A 22,686-nucleotide genomic window follows, 5' to 3' on the forward strand; every position below is an offset into this window, starting at 1 on the left:
ATTACTATTAAACGTCTCTACCAGTTAATGACTTCAGTGGCTTCTACTTCAGGTTTGTTAATCTCAGCTATGGTTTTCTGTGTTTGCCTGTTCCTTTAGATTTGGGGGAGTCCAATTTGCCCCACAACTTCTACTTTTTGATTAGTACAAGGAAAATCATTGACTTTTAATTTTTTTTTAGTTTTTTTTGGGTTTTTTGTTGTGGTAAGGATGCGGGTAGCACTTTCTAAGCTCTTCACATGTTGGAGATGAGACTGGAAGAAACAGGTACTTGTCTTGAAGAAAAAAGGTTTCCTTTAAATGTTTAGTCCCTTTTAACTACCCTTTTATTTTTCAGTCTTTTCTTTGTCCCAATACTGAATTTTATGAAGATATTTTTACATTCATATTTTGACAAATGAAGGCCATGACCCTGTGGGCTTGTGAGGACATTTGCTCAGAGGAAGTTCACAGACAGAGTTGCTATCCTTGAAAAGTCAGCACATCTGATTTGGAAAGGGTTCCAAATTGGAGAGACCTCAGAAAGTGGAGTTATGGAGCACAAAATATGCACTATAACTTAAAAAAATTAGCCTTACATCTTCAATGATCATATTTTCTGAATAAAGACTTAGAACATGCAGTGAATTAACCAAATAATAGCGTACCTGCCCAGCATTCAAAAGCTCATGTGCCTACAGGGACCAAGCAGGTAACATCAATCTGCTACTCACTCAAGTAGTACCGGGAGTAAGGGAAGGGTGGGAGGAACTAACAGACAGAAATGCCACATTAACACATTTAAATAAAAAAAAAAATCAGCCAAAGAAAAAATGCATCTGTGGGCTCTGCACAGGATAATGACTACCAGTTTTTCATTTGTTATGTATGCGGCTGATTTATTTATTGGGTTTCTGCCATGTAGGCTCAATAAAATGAAATATTTTAGATGAGAAAATAGGAAATTTCATCTATGACAAGGGATTATTATGCTTTCAGGAAGGAAAGTGGATTTTTCTGTTTTCTTGTATGCACAGGAATTTGCTACTGAACTGATTTTCTTATACGTGTAGGCAAGAAGATTAAAAGAAATGCCATCCTAAAGTATATGCTTGGTGGCCAGATACACTTTAAGAATTTCTATTGTAAGCTTATTGTTATACTCTTCAATATCTCCTGGAGGCAGCTCAATGCAGTTCCAGGAGCAAGAAAAGAATTTTAGAAAACAATTGGCCAATATAATAATTAGAATTAAATTATTCATCATGTTTGACCTGGTAATTCTACTTTTAAATTTATCCTTAGGAGCTAATATAAAATACAAACCAATATTTATGCAAAGATGTTCCTTGCCTATAAAACAAAGGATATGCACAAATAACAACAATCTGAATATAAGTAGATAAAGCTATGAAATATTAAAATGATTACATATAATTTGATGCAGACATTAAAATTATGTGGGCCAAGAAACAATAACACAGGAAAATACATAAGTGTATTTAAAAAATGAAAATGTATTTGTGGAACTCTAAAACAGGATGTATTAAAAAGGAAAAACATACTAAAGTTTAAACACTATTACTGTGGGTTCAGTGGCATCTGAATCCTGTCTTATTTTCTATCATATTTCTTATTCTCTTGTCTATATTTTCTATCATAAACAGAAAGTACTTGTATGATTAGGGGGAAAAAAAAAAACAAAACAAGTCCTAAATACCAATGTTGGCATATTTCCTCAAAAGATTTCATAACCCCCAGATATTTCCTATGATACTTTTAAAAAACTTGCTAAAATTAACAAAATTACATCATTCATTAATTGAAATTCCTTTTCACTAAAATGGAAAACAAAATGGTTATTTAAATGACTGTCACTTGGAGGAAAGCCACAATCTGGAAATTGGGCTAGTATAGGCGCAGAAGTTAGCAATGGCAGTCAGGGAGGGATAACTTGAAAACAGGGGTGCTCCAAACCTGGGAAGCTGGAAGTGGCACTGTAGAGAGAGACCACCTGTTTCTCCAGCCTGGCCAGGGAATGAGTTTGGTGACGTCTATGACCAGCAGTGATACAATTGATAAGGATAGCAGAATGGGAGGCTTCTATTTGAGAAGGCACAAATCCACACTTCAGCAAAGTAAAAATGCAGCTAGCACTGGGGAGAAACCAACCAGTTCACTCTCAAGGGGAGAGGACTTGGTGATGCCAAGGGTGAGGTTAAGTATAACTGATGAAAGTCTAGCTTCTGCATCAGGAGAAGAGATGGGACTGGGTGGGGGGGGGGCAGGCACCTCAGTAGTTCTACTCAGGGGGGAGTTTCGCTGCCCTGTGTTTCCCGGACTTCTTAATTTCCCAAGACCCTGATAGCATTTCAAGAAACTCATAGCCAGTGTTACTTTTCCCTTTAATCCCAGAGAAGTTTCATACAACATTGATAAATTTCCCAGTGTGAGGTCAAATTCTCCCCTATGCCTTGAAATATGTTTTATATTTTCCACTTATCCACATACATTTCACAGTGATAATTTTAAGAATACATAATATTCTATCAGGTTGATGTAACATTATATATGTAATATATATTACATATATATGTGTATACACACACACACGTGTGTGTGTGTGTGTGTGTGTGTGTGTGTGTGTATAAAATCCTGATGTTGGGCGTTTACATCGTTTTCCAATATTTTATCTTTAGAAATAGTTACTAAGATTTTTTTTTCACTTGTGGAACAGTTTCCATTTGATAAATTCGTAGGAATGGAAATGCAGGATTTCTCTTGATTTGATTTGTTGCTCACTCTCTAAAATGCTTCTAATAATTCATAAAGACATCATAATAAGGAGGTTCCAATTTTGCTCCATGTCCGCTCTCTTAGCTCGAGCTGCCATAACAAAATACTGCAACTGGGTGGCTTAAACAACAGAAATTTATTTATTTCTTACGGTTCTGGAGACTGGAGGTCCAAGGTCAGGGGGCCAGCAGGCTTGGTGTCTGGCGAGGGCTCTCTCTTTGGGTTGCAGATGGCCTCCTCACTGTCCTTATATGGCCTTTCCTAGGTGAGTGTAGGGTGGAAGGGAAATAGAAAACCTGGGGTGAGTAAGCAAGCTTTCAGGTGTCTCCTCTTATAAAGCATTAATCCCATCATGAGGGCCCCATATGGAGGATACAAGTGACCTCTACTCATCTTAGGTTTTCTGCTGGGACTCTAACAAAATGAAAGATTAATAAGAGAAAAACAGTTTATTAGCAGATGCAGTGCACATCACACGGGAGAACCCAAACCAAAAATGACTCAAAATGATGACTTAGAATTACAGCTTATATAGTACCTTCAACAAAGAGCAATACATTTGTAGAGAAGCGACAGGAAAAGGAAAGGAGTTGTAGGCTTCCAAGGGTGGCAAGTTGTGGGAAGGTAAATGTATGGGATGAAAGTAATGGAGTTCAGATTTGTTTCCAGATTCTTATGAGGCCATCTCTGGGCTGATAAGACTCAGTCTCAGTCTTCAGTAAAAGGAGAATTTCTACCTTTCCTTCAGACAGAAAAGGAGGAGCTTTTTTTCCATTAGCTATTTCTTAGCTGCTTTCAGCATAAAATATTTTTTATGTCCAAGAGGCATATCTGGGGTGACATTCTGGTTTCCCTCTGCCCCATTTTCACAACCTCATCTAAAGCTAATTACCTCCCGAAGGCTCTATATCTGAATACTACCACACTGGGGATGAGTGTTTTCACCTACGAATTTTGGGGAGACACAATTCAATCCATAGCACCCCCTGGTGGCATGGTGTTTTCTTATTTTTTGATGAATTTTGTGCATATGAAATGATGCTGCATGAAGACTCTCCAAGCTTTACCTTCATTCCTTCCCACCATCTTTCTCTCTGTAAATTTGCCTTTACTTATAATCACTTGGCAAATATCTATTTTATTAGGAACATTTTGTAGAGATGGACAATCAACCATGAATGAATGAAGTCCCTGCCCTTATGGAGCTTATATTAGAGAATGGTAGGAAAATACGAAAAATATACAAGTCAATAAAGAAGATAATATCAGACAGTGGTAAGTGCTACTAAGAAAAATGAAAGCGGAGTGAACATAAATCATGTTAATGGGAAGTTCAAAGTCCTCATTTAAGAGCTCTGGAAGAGTTGGGGAGGACAAGGCAAGGCATTAGTAAGTCAAGGTTCAAGAGAAAGTTATTATTAAGACGACTGTTATTAAACGAGGCTGTTCTGTCCAAGTATTTTGTTATTTTATATGGTTATCAGAAATGTGCTGGAGTTGGATATAGAATATAAAACACAGTTGAAACAGTCATCTAGTTTTGCTTGATCCTTTGACAAAATGCTTCTTTTGTCATTGAGAATTTAATTTTATCTTCAAGGTTCTGAGACTTTGGTAGACCTCTGAACATCTGAAAAAATTTTCCCCAAAGATAAAGATTTTAAGTTGCTTCTCTTCAAATCCAAGCTACTGTGATTTTAGGAGTCCTACTTCTGAAATCTACTAAGATTTCCAAGGTGCCATTTAGATAATGGACATGCATATCCTGTTTTTAAAAATGGCAGTGTTAAAAGGGAGACAACAGGCCCCAAATGGAGTCATTTGTGCTAAGGCCCACATCACAAAACCAAGACTTAATACCTAAGCTAATTACAGTTTCAACCTCTCCTAGGAGTGGAGTCTTGAACTAGTCCATCTGTGTATCACCTGGTCAGCACTAATGAAATCATCTCCCTTCAAAGGCTCCTCAGTTCCCTAAAGGAAGGTGACCTTGCCATGAACAGTTCCCTTTGCTAGTGAATTCCTTGTCCTGCTCCCTTCTGCCTATAGAAGTCTTTCATTCTGTACAGCTCTTCAGAGCTCTTTTCTATCTATTAGCTGGGATGTTGCCCAATTCATTAATTGTTGAATAAAGCCAATAAGAAGATCTTTAACATTTACTCAATTGAATTTTATTTTTGTTGTTCTTTTCTTTTTTAACAGAAAGAAGGAAGGGTTCATTAGGAGATCCTCTGCAGAGATTGTGTTGTCAGGAAAGTACATCCGAAGAGCTTCCAAATAGTCCACAATTTTAAAAAGTGGAAGGAAAAGAAAATTAAAATCACTACCTCATTTTTCTTTGTTGTTGTTTGGCCAGCCCTGGAAAAAGAATTAGAATGCGTGTTGCATATTTAAAAGCTGCTCAGAAAATGGATCTTAAAAGTTCTTATCACAAGGAAAAGAAACTTTTATAACTATGTATGGTGACGGATGGTAACTAGACTCACTGTGGCAATCATTTCACAACAGAAACACATATTGAATTGTTATGCTGTACACCTGAAGCCAATATAATAATATTAATTATCCTTAAGTAAAAAAAGAAGAGAGAATGTGTCTAAGTGTAAACCATTTAGTCTGTATTATCTGTTCCCTTCTGCTCCTCTTTTACGGCACCATCACAGCGTTCTCACAGTCCCGTTTCACCGGGCCAGTTCTGGTGGTGAACAAAGGAAGATGAGGCAGAAATGAGAGTCAGTATGATACGATATGATTTCAACAGCGTAAAAAAGTTAATATACATATAGATATGGATATGGATAGATATAGAAACAAATGGATTACTTTCTCACATCTAGATATTGTCTGAAATTAATTTAATGTGAGAGAAACCACTTCAGATCCCCAGCCCACTGAAGGGTTAATTCCAAGTGAGAATGTTTACATAGATTCTGATTTAATGGTTCCCTCCAGACATCTTTCAATTTATAAGGAGAAAGGTAAAAATGCAAATAACTTGATGCAGGAACTAACTAAGCTAATGGTACGGTGGCCTTTGGGCGCCATCAGTCCTCTGGTTTTGGTGGGCGATTGCAGCACTTCCTAATATTATTTTAATTTAGACGTCTTACTGGCCAGGACCTGTTCTGAAGAGTTAGCTGTGGATACTGCCTGTCCATTTTTAATTTGTTTTTTCTACTTTGCTTCTTAGCATTTGAATTTGAGTGTGTGATGGAAGAAAAGCAAGCTTTCTTTTGATGTAGGGTCTGGGGCGCCCGGAACAAAACAGGAACAAGAGAAAAAAAAGTAGATACACATGTGCATCTCATACATACCAGGGAGGCCTCACAAGAAACACAAAGACCTAAAGAAATTAGAAACTGAACAGCTTTTATACTAAGCTGAATGAAGAGTAATAAACTGTGAAACTAGGGCAGTTGACGGTGGAAAAGAAACTAAGAAGATAAGGGTCAGTTTAACTGATGCCTGTTTGCAGATTCCTCTGGTACTATCTCTGGGCTGATGAAGAGTCTGAAGTCCTCTCCCATAGGAAGACTTCAAATCTGGTCTTCAGGCAGAAAAAAGAGAAGACAGAGCTCTTCCTGCACTGGCTGTTTTTAACTATCCGCAGCTCAAAATAATTTTTGTGAAAGAGGCATATTTTGGGGTGACATATTCTGGTTTCTTTCAAGAGCACTGACACAAATTTATTCATTCATCAGGGAGCAAACATTTCTCAAATGCCTACCAAAGGCGCATGGATGGCAAACTGAGGGACAGAAAGAGAATTCAGATGTGATCCCTGCCTTTAGTAAGCTCAGACTTCTAGAAGTGTGTTTTAGAGAGACACTGAGTTTTCTTTGTAGGTGAAGAGTTTGCAAATAGTAGCTGCTTATCCCTCTCCACCTTTTTATATATTCTACCCTAAGAAAGGTAGAGTGACCACCTGTTTGGATAATTCAGAACCTATGGGAGGAATCTGGGTATACCTGGTTCAGTTTTACTTTCCTTGTGAAGCAAGCTAAACACACTGTTTCATTATTAAAAAAAAAAAAACTTGGTTCTCGCTCCATTTGCAAACCTCAGTAGTCTCTATTAACTAACAGAGGTGCTATTTTGGTATTCCAAACTTCTGTTTTATCTTATTTCTGAATCTCTGAAAAATTTTTATTGAGTTCCTTTTATAACTCCAATAGAGCATAAAAAACGAAATGCATTTAAATTATATTTCAAAACCAACTTGAGACGTGTCATGTAAAGGAAACAGATACAGTCATCTGAGAATTTAAAAAGGCCGTCTGTTTTCTGTTGATGACATTAGGAAAGGTGGAATTTGAACTTGGATTTAAGTAGGGGTAATATCTTACCATCAAGGTAAGAGCTATAATACGTGCAGAGTCAGGAAATCCCAAATAAATGCAGCACGGAGGACAGAGTGATTTGGATTGGCTGCAGCATACAGCAAGTCAAGAACTGTGAGAAATTGCGTTACTTGCCAATGATTGAGAAGCTATAACTTCAGGCTAAAACGATTAGCTTTATTCTGTTGGAATATGAGAACCATTGAAGGAAAATTTAAGAGTCAGGAAGTAGCATGACCAAAACCTTTTTGATAAAAATAATTTGGGAGTTACAATACATGTCATCTGGGCTTCCCTGCTTCCATGCTAGCTGTGTCCTGATTCTGAATCTTGATTCTACAGACCCTTGAGAAACCAAACGCCATCCAATGATTCCTGAAATTTCTGGGAGCTTAATCCTCATTCTCTACCCTGTCTCCACACTCCCCTAGCCACACATATTGCCTTGACTGTATCAGTAGTGTGTAGCATAGACCATTATTAATTTCCATGAAAAAGGACTGACCATAAGGCTATGCCTTGCATGAATTTAGCAACACTGAAGGGAGAACTCATTTCCGCAAATGTTTGAGGCTTTCCACCACACTCCCTGCTTCACTCTCCAGCATCTCTTCCCTCCCACATGCTTCAGGAAATCTATATCTCACAAAGCTGTTCAGGCCCTGAAGGCTGAAGATGGCATTTACCCCCAAAATTCAAACTTACAGAAAAGTTGAAAGTATAGTACAATGGACATCCATGTGCCCTTGTTAATATTTTGTCTGTCTATCTATCTATCTATCTATCTATCTATCTATCTATCTATCTATCTATCTATCTATCTATCTATCATCTATCATCTATCTATCATCTATCTATCTATCTATCTATCTATCTATCTATCTATCATCTATCTCTATCTATTTTTTTACCAAGCCATTCAAAAGTTGATGATCTCATGATACTTCATCCTTAAATATTTCAGCATGTACATCTAAAAATAAAGACGTTATTTTGTAAAATCAAAAGTATTCCTGTCTTTGTAAATTAGCATTCTTTTAAAAGTATCACACTGTCCACATTTACATTTTAAATTGTTCCTCAAGTGTAATTTTGTTAGGCTGCTTTTTTAGGTTTTATCTTTATTATTGGTTTTCGGCAATTTGATTCTACTAAGATCGTGTTGTGTGGCTTTCTTTGTGTTCATTTTGCTTTATTTTCTTTGACTTTATTGGGTCTGCGGATTTGTCTTTTTCATCAGATTGGGAACAGTCTCAGCAATTATTTATTTAAATGGTTCCTAATACTTAAGAAAGAAATACAAACCTCCTTTCACACATATGGAATACTGCTTGATGTTTAGGCCACAGGGCACTGAGAGACACATTGAGAAAGTTCTGAGAAAACACAAGGGAGAAGACAATAATGCTGATTTAATAACGGAAAAATCAGATTTCCAAGACTGACTGATTCCTACACAAGGAGGAAAGCTAATACCAGTCCTAAATATGGCTCATTACATATACCAAGTAGACCAAACAGCCAAATGAAATTACTGACCAACCTCTAAAATATATAGTGTAATTGCGTACTGAGACTCTCAAATAGGTTTGAGGCGCTGCATGATTGAGATCTCACTCATTCCCTCTAGCTCCAATTTCCTAAATTAGGGATCATTTCATATATAAAGGTATCATAACAGGCCAAACAGGCTCAAAGCTTGGAAATAAGCTTGAAATAAGCTTGGAAAAAGGGACAAAAATATTATGCTTCGATAGGATGAAATGATAGACAATATATGTGGTTTATATCAATTCCCAAGCCAATGGCATTGTTCCTGGAAAATCTATTACATAAATAATTGAATAGTTATTAAGCTTTTAAAAAGTTTATACCATAATCTTAAAAATCTAGTAAGTAAGCTTATAGTAATTACAGGGAGCTATTATACACATGGGTTGTTCGAACTGAAATACCCTGTACTCATCATGGGTTTTATGTGCATGCCACAAAAACTGAATATGGCTGATACATACAAGAAAATTATTTAAAAGCAGAAGTGCAAAGGACGTTGTAGAATCCATGGTCACAAGCATGCCACAGATCATTAGGGCAAGGACAATGGCATCGTCACTGCTGAGCACCACATGCTGCAGGCTGTACCACTGTTACCACACTTTTGCCATTCACATTTTTTAAAAAGATTTTATTTATTCATTTGAGAAAGAGAGATAGGGAGAGAGCGAGAGAGAGAAAGAGCATGAGCAGCGGGGAGAAGGAGAAGCAGACTGCCCGCTGAGCTGGTAGCTTGACTTGGGGCTTGATCCCAGGACCCTGGGATTGTGACCTGAGCCTAAGGGAGACACTTAACAGACTCATCCACCCAGGTGCTCCTGCCATTAACACTTTTGAATCACAAAACGTTTGTTCCAATTTATACTCTAATCAAGACTGTACATCTTACTCATTTACTTTTTTTGTCACTCTCATTTACTTTTGATGTATGAGTTCTCAAATGACCTCTACAAATCCAGAATGCTACGACTTTATACGTCTTGTATGTTATGATACCAGGAATCAAGTGTCTTTCGTTCTTGAGTCATATCTGCCCCTAACAGCTATGCAATGTTGGAAAAAGCAATTTTATTTTACACTAGGTTAGGATATCAGAGAATGAACAGGAAGGCAAGGTAATTTGAACGTTTATTTGAAGCAGGAATAAGCAGGAATAAGTCAGACTAATATTGGGATTGTCTACTTACAGAGAGTCTATTTATGCCACTAATTCTTATCTCATGTGATCCTATTCAACAAATTTTTAAATTAATATTGTCATATTTACTTTTATAAATATGAGATTCACATATTCTGAATTCCTTCTGTACAAACCCCACACATTTTAAGTGATGTGGATGTTATTCAAAAACAATGATTGCAGTATTCTCAAGCACATGTATTTTTACAATACCATTCTACCTCTTGGACTGCCTACCTCTAAGACCCATGTAATCCATCCCCACTAAAGAAAGGATATTGGTCACATCCATCACCACCTTTCACTTGTATCACCTACAGCCAGAGAGAAGGGGTTTGTCTCTATCTGCTGTTAATCTTTATAAATGGGATAGTCTCCTACGGATGCAAGTGCGTGGATGGACTTGATGACCCACTGTTTATGCAGGCTCAGAAATACACATTTATTAGGGTTAGAAGAGGAAATGTTAGTTTATGAACCAGAAACTAGAGCTGTGAGGAAATCCTTTCAGTATAATATCCAGACTTTTGAGTTTGTAGGACCAAATATCTGCCAAAAAGAAAAAGGGGGCTGGGGAAGGGAGATAATTTAGCTTTCTCACTCCCAATAATGGCTTGTCTTTTATGTTGGGAGAATAGAGAGTTAGCAACGTGAGGTACGTCATAAGTGCCCTGAATTGTAGCATTGTTTTTGTTGTTGTTGTTGTTGTTGTTGTTGTTGTTTTTGTGGGTTTTTTTGTTTTTGTTTGTTTGCTTTTTGCTCTTTCTTTCTTTCTTTCTTTTTTTTTTTTTTGCTAGCATGGTAGTCTGCTAGCTCATTGACCTACAGCCATTTGTGATTCAAGGTACTTTTAATATGAAAAAGTCAGGGAAAGAAATTATTCAAATAAACCAAAAGAGGTGCAAAATGTATATACATATTGCTTGGCCCGCTTTGATTCATTTATTTTATCAATCAATAAAATTATTTATTAGGCTTCTATTCAATATTCTGGGTCTTCCATATTCTAGTCTATATTCTACTCTATGTCCTATATTATGGTCCAGGGAATAATTTAATGTATGAAGTAGACACACAAGCAAAGCATTATAATAAATGATAGCCTGGGAAGTTTAATAGAGGGTGTCCAAAAAGTCTTGAAGCAGTTCTAAGCTTTAATAACTTCAGAAGGATAAACAACACAAACTTATAAAAATAATCTGAAAATTTCATTATTTCAAGTTCTTACAGATTTATTTAGTTTTGTGCATTTTATGTAATAAATTTTTAATTTTTTTGCTTTGGTCCATCTGATTAAAAATAGCACAGGCTGACTAAAAAATTAAAGTTAAAGCTTTTATGAGTATATACATAATTGAAATGGTAAACTTTCCAACTGATGTTTATTTTGTTTGTAACATTTATGCTTATGAAGTTAATAAACTTTAGAACTACATAAAACTTGTTGACACCGACTACATTAAAGAGGTGCACAATGTACTTTAGAAACATAGAAGGGCAGGCTGTGTAGATGCGGTGAGTATTAGAAGACAAGGAACTAGCAGAATGAATTATGGAGAGGATATTATGAATACAGATGGTATGAGAACAGACAGAAAAATAAGGACAATCTGAGTGTGACACACAGCCAGTCCTCACATTCACAATGTCGGCTCCTATTTCCTTCCTATTCCCCTTCATTCATTGAAGATCTCTCTCTAGTCCAGCTTCGTTTTCTATCACATCCTTCGCCGTCATCTTCAATGCCTTCACCACCTACGTTGATGATGTAACCAATACAGAATTTTTCTCTAGTTACCCTTCACTACTTTCTACCTCTACCACCAAGCTCACACACATTTTGGGTATTTTCATGGCCAAAAAATGTACCCCCTCATGAGCTGTAATCTCTTTTCTGACCACCACTTCTTTTCTCCCTGACTGCGTGCTCAAAAAGACCCAGGAGACTTTTTTTTGGTAATCTTTATGACCTCAGGGAGGCATGTAATCAACTAACCCCTCAAATTTATCCGTTCAGAATGTCCACCATTTGGGGCACCTGGGTGGTTCAGTCAGTTAAGCGTCTGCCTTCAGCCCAGGTCATGATCCCAAGGTCCTGGGATCAAGCCCCACATCAGGCTCTCTACTCAGCAGGGAGCTTGCTTCTCCCTCTCCTCACCACTCATGCTCTCTGTCACTATTTCTGTCTCTCTCTCTCAGATACATAAAATCTTTTAAAAAAATGAAAATGTCAGGTATATTTTTAAAAATTTTGACCAACATTCCACTACTGCTTCTAATTTTATAAATTTAGGTATCTTATATTTTCATTTAACAGAAAAACAACAATACAGACTTTAGTTACTGCAAAAATTCACTTATTGTACATCTATAATGTGAGTAGTTTTTAAAACTAAGACACACTGTATATATACCAATATATATTTGCTTTTTAAAGAAAAAATCGTGTGCCCTACATAGAAGACTTGTCTAAAATGGAATTTGTCTGTGTATTTTGGTAACAAAAATGTTAAATTTTGGGTGTTATAGGATCCTAAATCTGGAATTTTATATACTCTCTTTGGGGTCAAAACAGATAACCGGAAGAGTGGGCAACAAACAAGTATAGTCCACAGTGATAACTCAGGTCAAAACAAATAATTGACTCTTGTGATAATGAATTTAACTATTTTAAAACCAAAAGACAGTCAGGAAAGTTAAGGCAGGATCCAAGGAAAAAGCAAAGCAGGACTGAGTGTAAACCCAAGTCCCAGTCAAACCTCAGCCATTAAAGTCCCATCAATATTTTTAGCTGCTTATAACCATCTGAGACTAATTCTCAATGTCTGCAGAGAGTTTATTGTCTTTTGCATGGTAGCTTTTTAAAGCAGTTAACACAGATACATCATTTGCATGACCTTCAAGAAATAATCTTTTATAACAAGGCCTCCCCTGAGATTAAAAAAAAAAAAGTTCTATTGATAAGATAAATAATCCTACCTTATTTCCGCTCTAAGTTTAATCAATTTCCCTATTGAGTATGAAAATATTTTGAATTAGTCATAGTGCCTTTAAGATCATGTTACCTCTCACTTCTTTACGCGGCTGTGATCAATCAGTATCTTTTAGTAACACACATTCTCACACTGAGGAATTCTGATGAGACAGGATAGGTAATGAAGGTCAGTAAAGAATTGTACACATGCTAGATGTTAGCTATCATGAGGTTGCTATCAGGATACATGTTATTTATTTTTATGATTGGACTATTTTGATGGAGTGGCAGGGAAAGGTCAATATTTTGTTTCTTCATTACTATCTCCAAATACTTTAGAATTATTACTTATGTGTATTGGTTATATTTCAAAAAAGTAAACCATTTTAATATAAGTTTCAAAAGTTTTGCATTAGAAATAAATCTGTGGAGTCCCACTTCCAGTAATGGCAGGGTATTTCATATCAGATCACCATCTGCCAAAAACAATTAAAAACACTAAACAAAATATTTCTTTAAAAATCCAAGGACACTGGAGAGTGGCCAAATGTAAGCAAATTCTAGAAGGGAGGCAACACTTGGACTTTCCTGGTTTAGTAGCTTTCTGTCTGAGAACACGGGGAAAGCTTCCCTGTTTTATGAATTTTCATCTAGGTGCAGATCCCAGTTTTGCCCTGAGGGCTCGAGAAAAAGAATATCACATTCCTACTGCTTAACGAATGCTAGTATAGTGTTCACCATGACCACAACAGCTGCAAAGTGAAACATAAACTCTGTCCAGCGATCTGGTGACCTATGCAGGAAGCATGTGTTTCCAGAAAACACAGCTAAGTTTAACAGAACTGAACAGAGATTTTAGCATCTGCCTACTGCAAGAGAGAAAGAGTTTAGAGGTTGAATTAGAAAATGTTAACACCCTGATGAAAAGAAAAAAAACATCAATCTATAGAGCATGACGGAATTCGGAGAGATCACAGATGCAGTGACTTACCCAAGGTTGAACGTAAAGGCTGTGATCAATCACAGTGAGTGACTTGATCTTTGGGAAAACATACCAGTAGTAAGTATAGACTATGTCCTTCATCAGTCACAACTTGTCAACTTGTTTGGTACCACCATGATATTACTGATGAGGAAACTGAGGCTTCATAATTTTACACAAGAAACCCTTAACCATAAAGTCAACAAGTGATAGAACCGCTGTTCTCAGACCTTTAGTTCCAACATTAAAAATGGAAATGTGCCGCTCAAGTAATCTTACAGACTGTGTAACCACTGACGTGATTTCCTGAGGTTGGGCATCCCAAACGTTATGTTCATGGGAACTTCCATCATTAGAAAATCTCTAAATATTACTTATTTTTCTTATCATTGGAAAAAAGAAATAATAGAATGGGGAAAGATATTTCTGAAGACATCAATATGAAGCTTTTTTTCTGATCTACACACTAAACTCATAACAGAATAAGCATAATAACAATTATCACAGGATAAGCAATTTTATTATTTAAGTCAAACCAAGGGCCACCTTCAGACACTTGAGCCCAGGTAATAACTAACCCGAAGCAACTAATATTTTCAGTTTGCAACTTATGTGCTCTTAAATACCTTTGGAGCCATTCATCCCACCACATTCTTCTCCTTGGAGTTCTATTTTAACCAGATTTGTAGGTTAAGTCTGAAGGTATTAAAATTAAAGTAATTAAAGTAATTAAAATTACTATGTTAAATGTACTTTGGGACATCCTTAGATATTCTGGCTCTGACTATCAGGACTGGAATTTATATTGCCAATTCTTTTTCAGATATTACTTAACCTTTTTGATAGCCAACCACAGTCTTCTTTTTCTAGTCTCTATCTGGTTTACTTCTCTGAAGGTCCTGTCTTGACCCTAGGAGTATGGCTTGTTCAGTCCTTTCCTCTCCCTGTATAATTTCAAGAATATAAAAAATAATCTCCCAGGTATCACAATCCCAGACTTCAAGATATACTACAAAGCTGTAGTAATCAAAACAGTATGGTACTGGCACAAAAACAGACACAAGATTAATGGAACAGAATAGAGAGCCCAGAAATAAACCCACAATTACATGGTCAATTAATCTTTGACAAAGGAGGCAAGAATATGCAATCGGAAAAAGACAGTCTCTTCAACAAATGGTGTTGAAAAATTGGACAGCTACCTGCAAAAGAAGGAAACTAGGCCATTTTCTTATACCATACACACACAGAAAACTCTCAAAATGTATAATGGACCTAAATGTGAGATATATAAAACTTAAATATGATATATCTATATTTATATCTATATCTATATCGATATTGATATATATATAATGGAATATTACTCAACCATAAAAAATGAAATTTGCCATTTGCAACAACATGGATGGGTCTAGAGGGTATAATGCTAAGTGAAAGAAGTCAGTCAGAGAAAGACAAATACCATATAATTTTGCTCATATGTGGAATTTAAGAAACGAAACAAATGAACAAAGAAAAAAGGAGACACACCAAAACACAGACTCTTAACTGTAGAGAACAAACTGATGGTTACCAGAGGGGAGATGAGTGGAGGGATGGGGGAAATAGGTGAAGGGGATGAATAGTACACTCATCATTATGAGCACAGAGTCATGTACAGAATTGCTGAATCACTATATTGTACACCTGAAACTAATATAACACTGCATGTTAATTATACTGGAAATTAAAAATTTTTAAAAAAGAAAAAATAATGTCCCAGAGTTGTGGCAGGATATATACTTCATACTGAAAAAACACAGGCTCTCAAAAAGGAAGTTTAAAAATAATAGCAATAATAATTTAAAAATCCCTCAAATGCATGCTCAATAAATTTTACAAAACAGAATTAAAAAAATATATTAGAAACTCTCAAGTAAAAACACAGGTTACTTACAACCAAAAGCCAAATCATATTTCTTACCAGCAACACTGAATTCTAAAAGACAGTGGATACACTGTCCTCAAAGGTACATGTGAGACTGATTTTGAATGAAGATTTCTCTGCAAAATCAAACTATTCATAATGTATGGAGGTAAAATAAAGATATTCTTATATTTTTAAGGTCTCAGAAATGTTTTCAAAAGTACTAAATCAAAATAAAGAAGGAAATCAAAAGAGAGGATAAAATACATCAGAGAATCATATGAAAACAGGGATGCAACGAAAGAATTTCTAGAATAACAGTAGTTCCAAAAACCTGGAAAATAGTTTATATTCAATAAGCAGCATAATTTAAAAACTAGATGATGATATTACTGATACTAAAAAAGACATATTTATTTTTATGTAGAAAATTCAAAAGATAGACAATTTTAATCTTTAATTTTAAGCTTTTAATCTAAAAGCTGTCTATAAAACGAATGACAATATGTAACACAGAATTGACTGTGGCATGATTTTTGAATAGTTGGTGCAATGTAGGAAAATATCTGACCTGATGTATAAATTGTTTTTCTTGATTTCATAAATTTAGAGACTATATTCTTAATATATAATTCTAATAGCCCTATTTGCTATAAATTTAATAGTTACATAATATAAGTGTTGACCCTATTCTTACTGTTTTTTAGAACTAATCTACAGACAAAACAAGGAAGAGTTATAGTTGCATAACCTGGTGATATAAAATCAATGTGAAGTTAGTAATTATAGAAGGTTGAGAGTAGAAACCCTATGGCCCTCATCTTAAATGAAGACTCTTACTGAAATAATGAGAAGGAGTTGAGTTGTATAACTTCTTTATTATTTTGGATACTAACTCCTTATCAAATATATCATTTGCAAATATATTATCCCATTCAGCAGGTTGCCTTTTTGTTTCATTGATTGTTACCTTCACTGTGCAAAGGCTTTTTACTTAGATGTAGTCCCAATAGTTTATTTTTGCTGTTTCCCTTGCCTCAGGAGACATAGCTAGAAAAACGTTGCTAAGGCCAATGTCAAAGAAATTACTGCCTGTATTTTCTTCTATAGGTTTTACGGTTTCATGTCCCACGTTAGGTCTTTAAATCCATTTCATGTTTATTTTTGTGTATGGTATAAGAAAACAGTCCAGTTTCATTCTTTTACATGTAACTGTCCAGTTTTCTCAGGACCACTTATCAGAAAGACTGTATTTTCTCCATTGTATATTCTTGCCTTCTTTGCCTAGATTATTTGACAAAAAATCTGATTAAAAATGGACAGAGGACTAGAATAAAGGCTTCTTTCTAAAGAAGACATGCAGATGGCTGACAGACATATGAACAGATGCTCAACATCACTCATCATCAGGGAAATACAAATCAAAACCACAATGAGATATCACCTTACACCTGTCAGAATGGCTAACATCAAAACCACAAGAAGTAACAAGTGCCGGAGAGGATGCGGAGAAAAAGGAGCCCTCTTGCACTGTTGGTGGGAGTGCAAACTGATGCAGTCACTGTGGAAAACAGGATGGAGGTTCCTCAAAAAATCAGAATTGCCATATGATTCAGTAATTCCACTGCTGGGTATTCACCCCAAGAAAATGAAAACACATATGCCCCCTTGTGTTAACTGCAGCATTACTTACGATACCTAAGATATGGAAGCCACCTAAGTGTCCATTCATAGATGAAAGGATAAAGAAGATATGGTGTGTATATATATAGAGAGAGATACACCAATTTTACAACTTCTGTGTCTCTCTTATCAGAAAGGGCACTCTCAGAACTGACCTGGATTTGAATCTCAGTTATGCCACTCACTGGTTATATGGCCTTTGCAAATTATTCAACTTGATGAAGACTCAATCATCAATTCATATAATGGATATTATAAAACTGACCTCCCTTAGCTACTATCAGGATTAAGTGAGATCATATACACAAAAGGTCTACACAATGCTAAGAACCTAGCAAGCACTGAAGAAAAATGTTTATGTTGTAGTTGAAGACATTAGGGGTGATCAAGACTGCAATGAGACCATACTGCACAGCTATTAAGATGGCTAAAATTAGAAAAACAAAACAAAACAAAAAGCAGAGACTTGAATAGACGCTTGTCTGCCAATGCTCATTGTAGTTATTCATAGTAGTCAAAAGGTGGAAAAACCCCAAGTGTCCATCATCATATGGATGGATAAATAAAAGGCTGCATATTCATATAATGGAATATTATTCAGCTTTAAAAAGAATGAAGTTTGATACATGTTATATACAGAAACTTGAAAACATGATGCAAGTGAAATAAGCCAGATATGAAAGGAAGACTATTGTATGATTCCTCTTACATGAAATACTTAGAATGGGCTATTTCAGAGACAGGGAGCAGATCGGTGGTTACCAGGAGTTGGGATTTATTGCTTAATGGTTACAGAGTGTCTGTTTGAGTTGATGAAAAGTTTTAGAAATAGATAGAGATGATGGTTACATAGCATTGTGAAGGTAGTTAATGCCACTGAATTGTATATTTAAATAATACTTAAAACGGTAAACTTTGTTAAATGTATTTTACCACAAATGAAAAAATAATAAAGTGATATATTAAAAATCACTGAATAGTGTTTTTACATATTTTTATTTTATTTATGGTATGTAAATTATATCTCAATAAAGCTGTATAAAAAAATATCAGGAGTGTTATTCAAAATGTTAAATAGTGGTAACCCAGGAGGGTCACCAATCAGAATGCAGACTGGCCATTTTGCTGATTATCCTCCTGGATGTGAAGTTCTAGTCTCCTGCAGACATGCAATCTGAAGTATTTTAATTAAATCCTATCCTGCTAGCCTTTAAGAGTGGCTGCATTTTTAAAGCTTCTTCATGAAGTGCAATATAAATAGGAAAAAAAAATCGCTTTTCATAGGTTTAGAGCAGAGATTCATGAACTATAGGGTTAAATCTGGCCCGCCTTCATTGTCTGTGTGGACTGTGAGCCATATAGATAAATACCCATCTTTTCAAGTTCTACTGTACAGCTTGCCTAAGGGTCAATGGAACAGCATCATCATGGGAATCAGGATGTGTGAGATGTGGGGCACAAGGCAGGCGGCATCCGGAGACACCCTGTCAGGTTGGTTTGCTGGCATACAGTTGGGCAATGACCATGCAGAGTTGGTAATCACAGCAGCGACACATAGAACATGAGTCGGGTGGGGATGAGACTGTTCAAACCAACATGTAAGAGGTGATTCATATAAGAAATTCGACAAATAATTACTGTAGGTAATTAGAATTATTTTCAAACACTCCCATATTTTTAGAAAATAATAATAAGTAAATCCTAGGATATCTGAACTAGTGGAATATAAAAGTAGTCAGTATCTAGTATGCAAAAAAATCAAAAACTTCAAATGAAATGATTAATCAGTTAAGTTATTTTAATTGGATTTTTAGTTCTAATTACTCTCTTCATATTTTTAAAGGTTATATTCAACCATGTGGAGTATTTGGGGGTTCTGAATCTCCTGAGTTGTTTCCCCACGTGAAGATAGAGAAGTGAGCTTCATGTTTCACAAGTTGGAAAGAATAACTGGTTATACGATGGATGGACTGTGGCTTCCCCAAGTCCATAGTATCACTTTCTTCCATTTGTTTCTGCGGTGTGTTTGATTGCCACTTCAATGCCCCCAACTCTATTTGGTACCATCCTTTGTATTTGCTCTCTCAAGTGACTACAGAAATAGAAGCAGCTGGTATTTCCAATTCCGACAACCACTGTTAAGCACTAACCTCAGGTTCAGATTGCAAATCTGTCACTGGTTGCTATTTTTCTGGAAAATGACATGTAACTCCTTCTGCTTGCCTTTTACATTGTTGAAAACTTATTTTTATTTCCTTTATTTCCTAGCTGTGGGATAATAGTTAAACAAAGAATTAATTCAAGCTAACATGAAGGGCATTTATCTTCTTGAAGGGGTCTGCAAAATGTCCTCAATCAAATGTATTTATTGACTTCAAATAAGAAAAACCTCCATCAACTCTTTTCTGCAAAGAAATAACATGATAGGCAGATTAAAGAGGTCTGAGAGGAAAGTATAGTATGTGTGGATTTTAATTTGAAATTTCGGGTTTGATCACTATGTTCAAGGAAACGAAAAACTCATCAAAGAATTGACTATTATGTTGAAAGTTATAACAAGTATGTAACTTTGATAGAGAATTTGCTAAAAGCACACACCGTGTTAAGAAATTTATAAACCTTATTTCATTTCATCATTATCTCACCTATTTAATAAGGTAAATACTGCTCTTATCTCCATATAGATGAGAACCTTTAAAGAGACCTCTGGTTCCAAACCAGAAGAAATTTACCTGGAAGATGATGAGTAAATGACATATCCAGGTGCAAAGATGAGAAATGTGGTACTCTTCTCTAAGAAGAAACCTTGTTCTCTAACCTATATTGTGTGTGACCTCATTACTTAACAACAGAACTCTGATGTATTAGTTAAGTTATGGCTGCCATAACAAAAACACCACAGACCTGGTGCCTTAAACCACAGCAAACTATTTTCTCACAGTTCTGGAATAAGACCAAGATCAAGGTGCCAGCAAGGCTGATTTCTTCTTCAGCCTCTCTCCTTGGTTTGCCCTCTTGCAGTCCTTCATCTGGTCTCCCTCTGTGCATGACTGCCTGGTGTCTCTGCCTCTTTTTCTAAGGGCACCAGTCAGATTGGATTAGGGTCTTACCCTAACTATTTTATTTTAATTTAGTCACCTCTTCAAAGTCCTTATATTCAAATATGGTTATATTCGAGGTCCATCCTGAGTCTTGGGGTTTGGGACTTCAACATGAATTTGGGGGGGGGGGCACAATTCAGCCCAAACATCTGTTTTGTTAGAAGATTGGGAGACCCAGATCAAAACCCACAAAAAAACAGCAACAAAAAATCCTACATTTTCTAAATTCCCTTGTAGATAAGAGTATATGATGTACTTCTAGCTAAGGAGATTAAGCAAAAGTAGCTGAAAGAAGCTACTCTTATTATTCCATATATCTATACGGAAACAGAGACTTTAAGTAACCCACACACCACCACATACATCATGAAACTGACAACGATGGAGCTGGGATAGCATGTGGGGTGTGAGGGGCAAAACTCTTACATACATTAAACACAATCATAATCAATGGCATGAAGTATGAAAACTGTAAGAGGAATAGGAAAATGAGACAGAAACAAGCACCTCTGAGTCCCCTCACTCAGTTAAGCATTAACTATGGCCTACTTCCTGCTCAAAACAAAGATTACTTATTTAACTTCTTAAGAAAAGCCACATAAAAACCTGTGGCCAGGGTATGGTGTGTGTGTGTGTGTGTGTGTGTGTGTGTGTGTGGTGTGTAGGCACATGTGGGGATTTTGATGAAATATAATAAGGTATAATGTACCTGGTATGATTTTTAGGTATTTTTCTGAATGTCATCTGCTCAAAATATCCTTACCATATAAACTTTGCAATACTTGTAAATTTTGTCATTGGAGAAATACTTCTTTGGCATAATGCCTTGTGATTCCATTATATTTCAGAAACATATATTTATGGGATACATCATCTTGCTAACTTTTAGTATTTTGTAATAGATTAATTTATCAATTAACCAATAAACATTTTTGATATTGGCAAGCAGGACCCACTGGGAATGAGACAACACATAAAATGTGGAGTTAGGGGTGAGGAGTAAAGTGTGAGAGGCTACACATGAGAGTGGGCCAGATGGGGGTGGTTGAACAGCTCAGCTATAGAGCCCTCCAATAAACCACTTAAAAGAGCTTTTAACAGGGAAGTTGAAGGGGAACCAAGGAACTTCCTTCCAATTACTGAGGTTCATGGTTTAAGGAACCAGATGGAAGAAAAGGAAATAGGAAGTAAAACCTACACCCTTTCATTTAAGTACCCTCACGTAAACACTGTTAGAATGCACCTTGAACAAAGCTATGCCTTGTGCCACTTACTGTGGAAGACACTAGGAATAGAGTAGTGAGCAAGATAAATATTGTACTGGTTATGGTGAATCATGTGGTGTGTTTTGGGGGGCCTTTAAATTTCTTGAATTATTTCTTCATGTACAGATGGAGAAGTCAGTTTTATTTTTTCACAAGTTGGGAAAAAAAAACAAAGCAATTTTGGCTAAATATGTGATAGATAAACTGATAGCCTACTGAGGAAAATGGGTATTTTTTGAGTACTTACAAGTACAAAGAGGTGTTCTGAAAAGGGAATGCAGGGGCGCCTGGGTGGCTCAGTCTTTAAGCATCTGCCTTCGGCTCAGGGCGTGGTCCCAGAGTTCTGGGATCGAGCCCCACATCAGGCTCCTATGCTGGGAGCCTGCTTCTTCCTCTCCCACTCCCCCTGCTTGTGTTCCCTCTCTTGCTGGCTGTCTCTCTCTCTGTCAAATGGATAAATAAAATCTTAAAAAAAAAAAAAGAAAAGGGAATGCAGAGTGAGTACTACTGAGTTAAGTACCTGGCAAATACAATCAAATCAGAAGTTTTATGAAGATTTTGTTTAGCAGAAAATACTTAACCTGAGACTGGACATTCGTAAAGGAATTAACTAAATAAAGAGGTGGTGGTAGTAATAGGGGTAGTGGTCATTATAATGACCAAAATATCTGAAGATCATGAAATTATTAAAAGACTACAACATTGAACAGGAACAGAAGGAAGTGAATAGGATTATAGTGAAATAATAAATGATGTAAGAGGAGTTGTAGAGGTAGGCGAGGATACAATTATAAAGGAATTTTTGTTCAATATTATAAATGTTTGTCTTAATACAAATGGCAATAGACACAAGAAAAGATGCTCTACATCAGTCATCATCAGGGAAATACAAATCAAAACCACAATGAGATATCACCTCACAC

Source organism: Ursus maritimus, unplaced genomic scaffold (assembly GCF_017311325.1).
Source record: "Ursus maritimus isolate PB19 unplaced genomic scaffold, ASM1731132v1 scaffold_6, whole genome shotgun sequence".
NCBI classification, from domain to species: domain Eukaryota; kingdom Metazoa; phylum Chordata; class Mammalia; order Carnivora; family Ursidae; genus Ursus; species Ursus maritimus.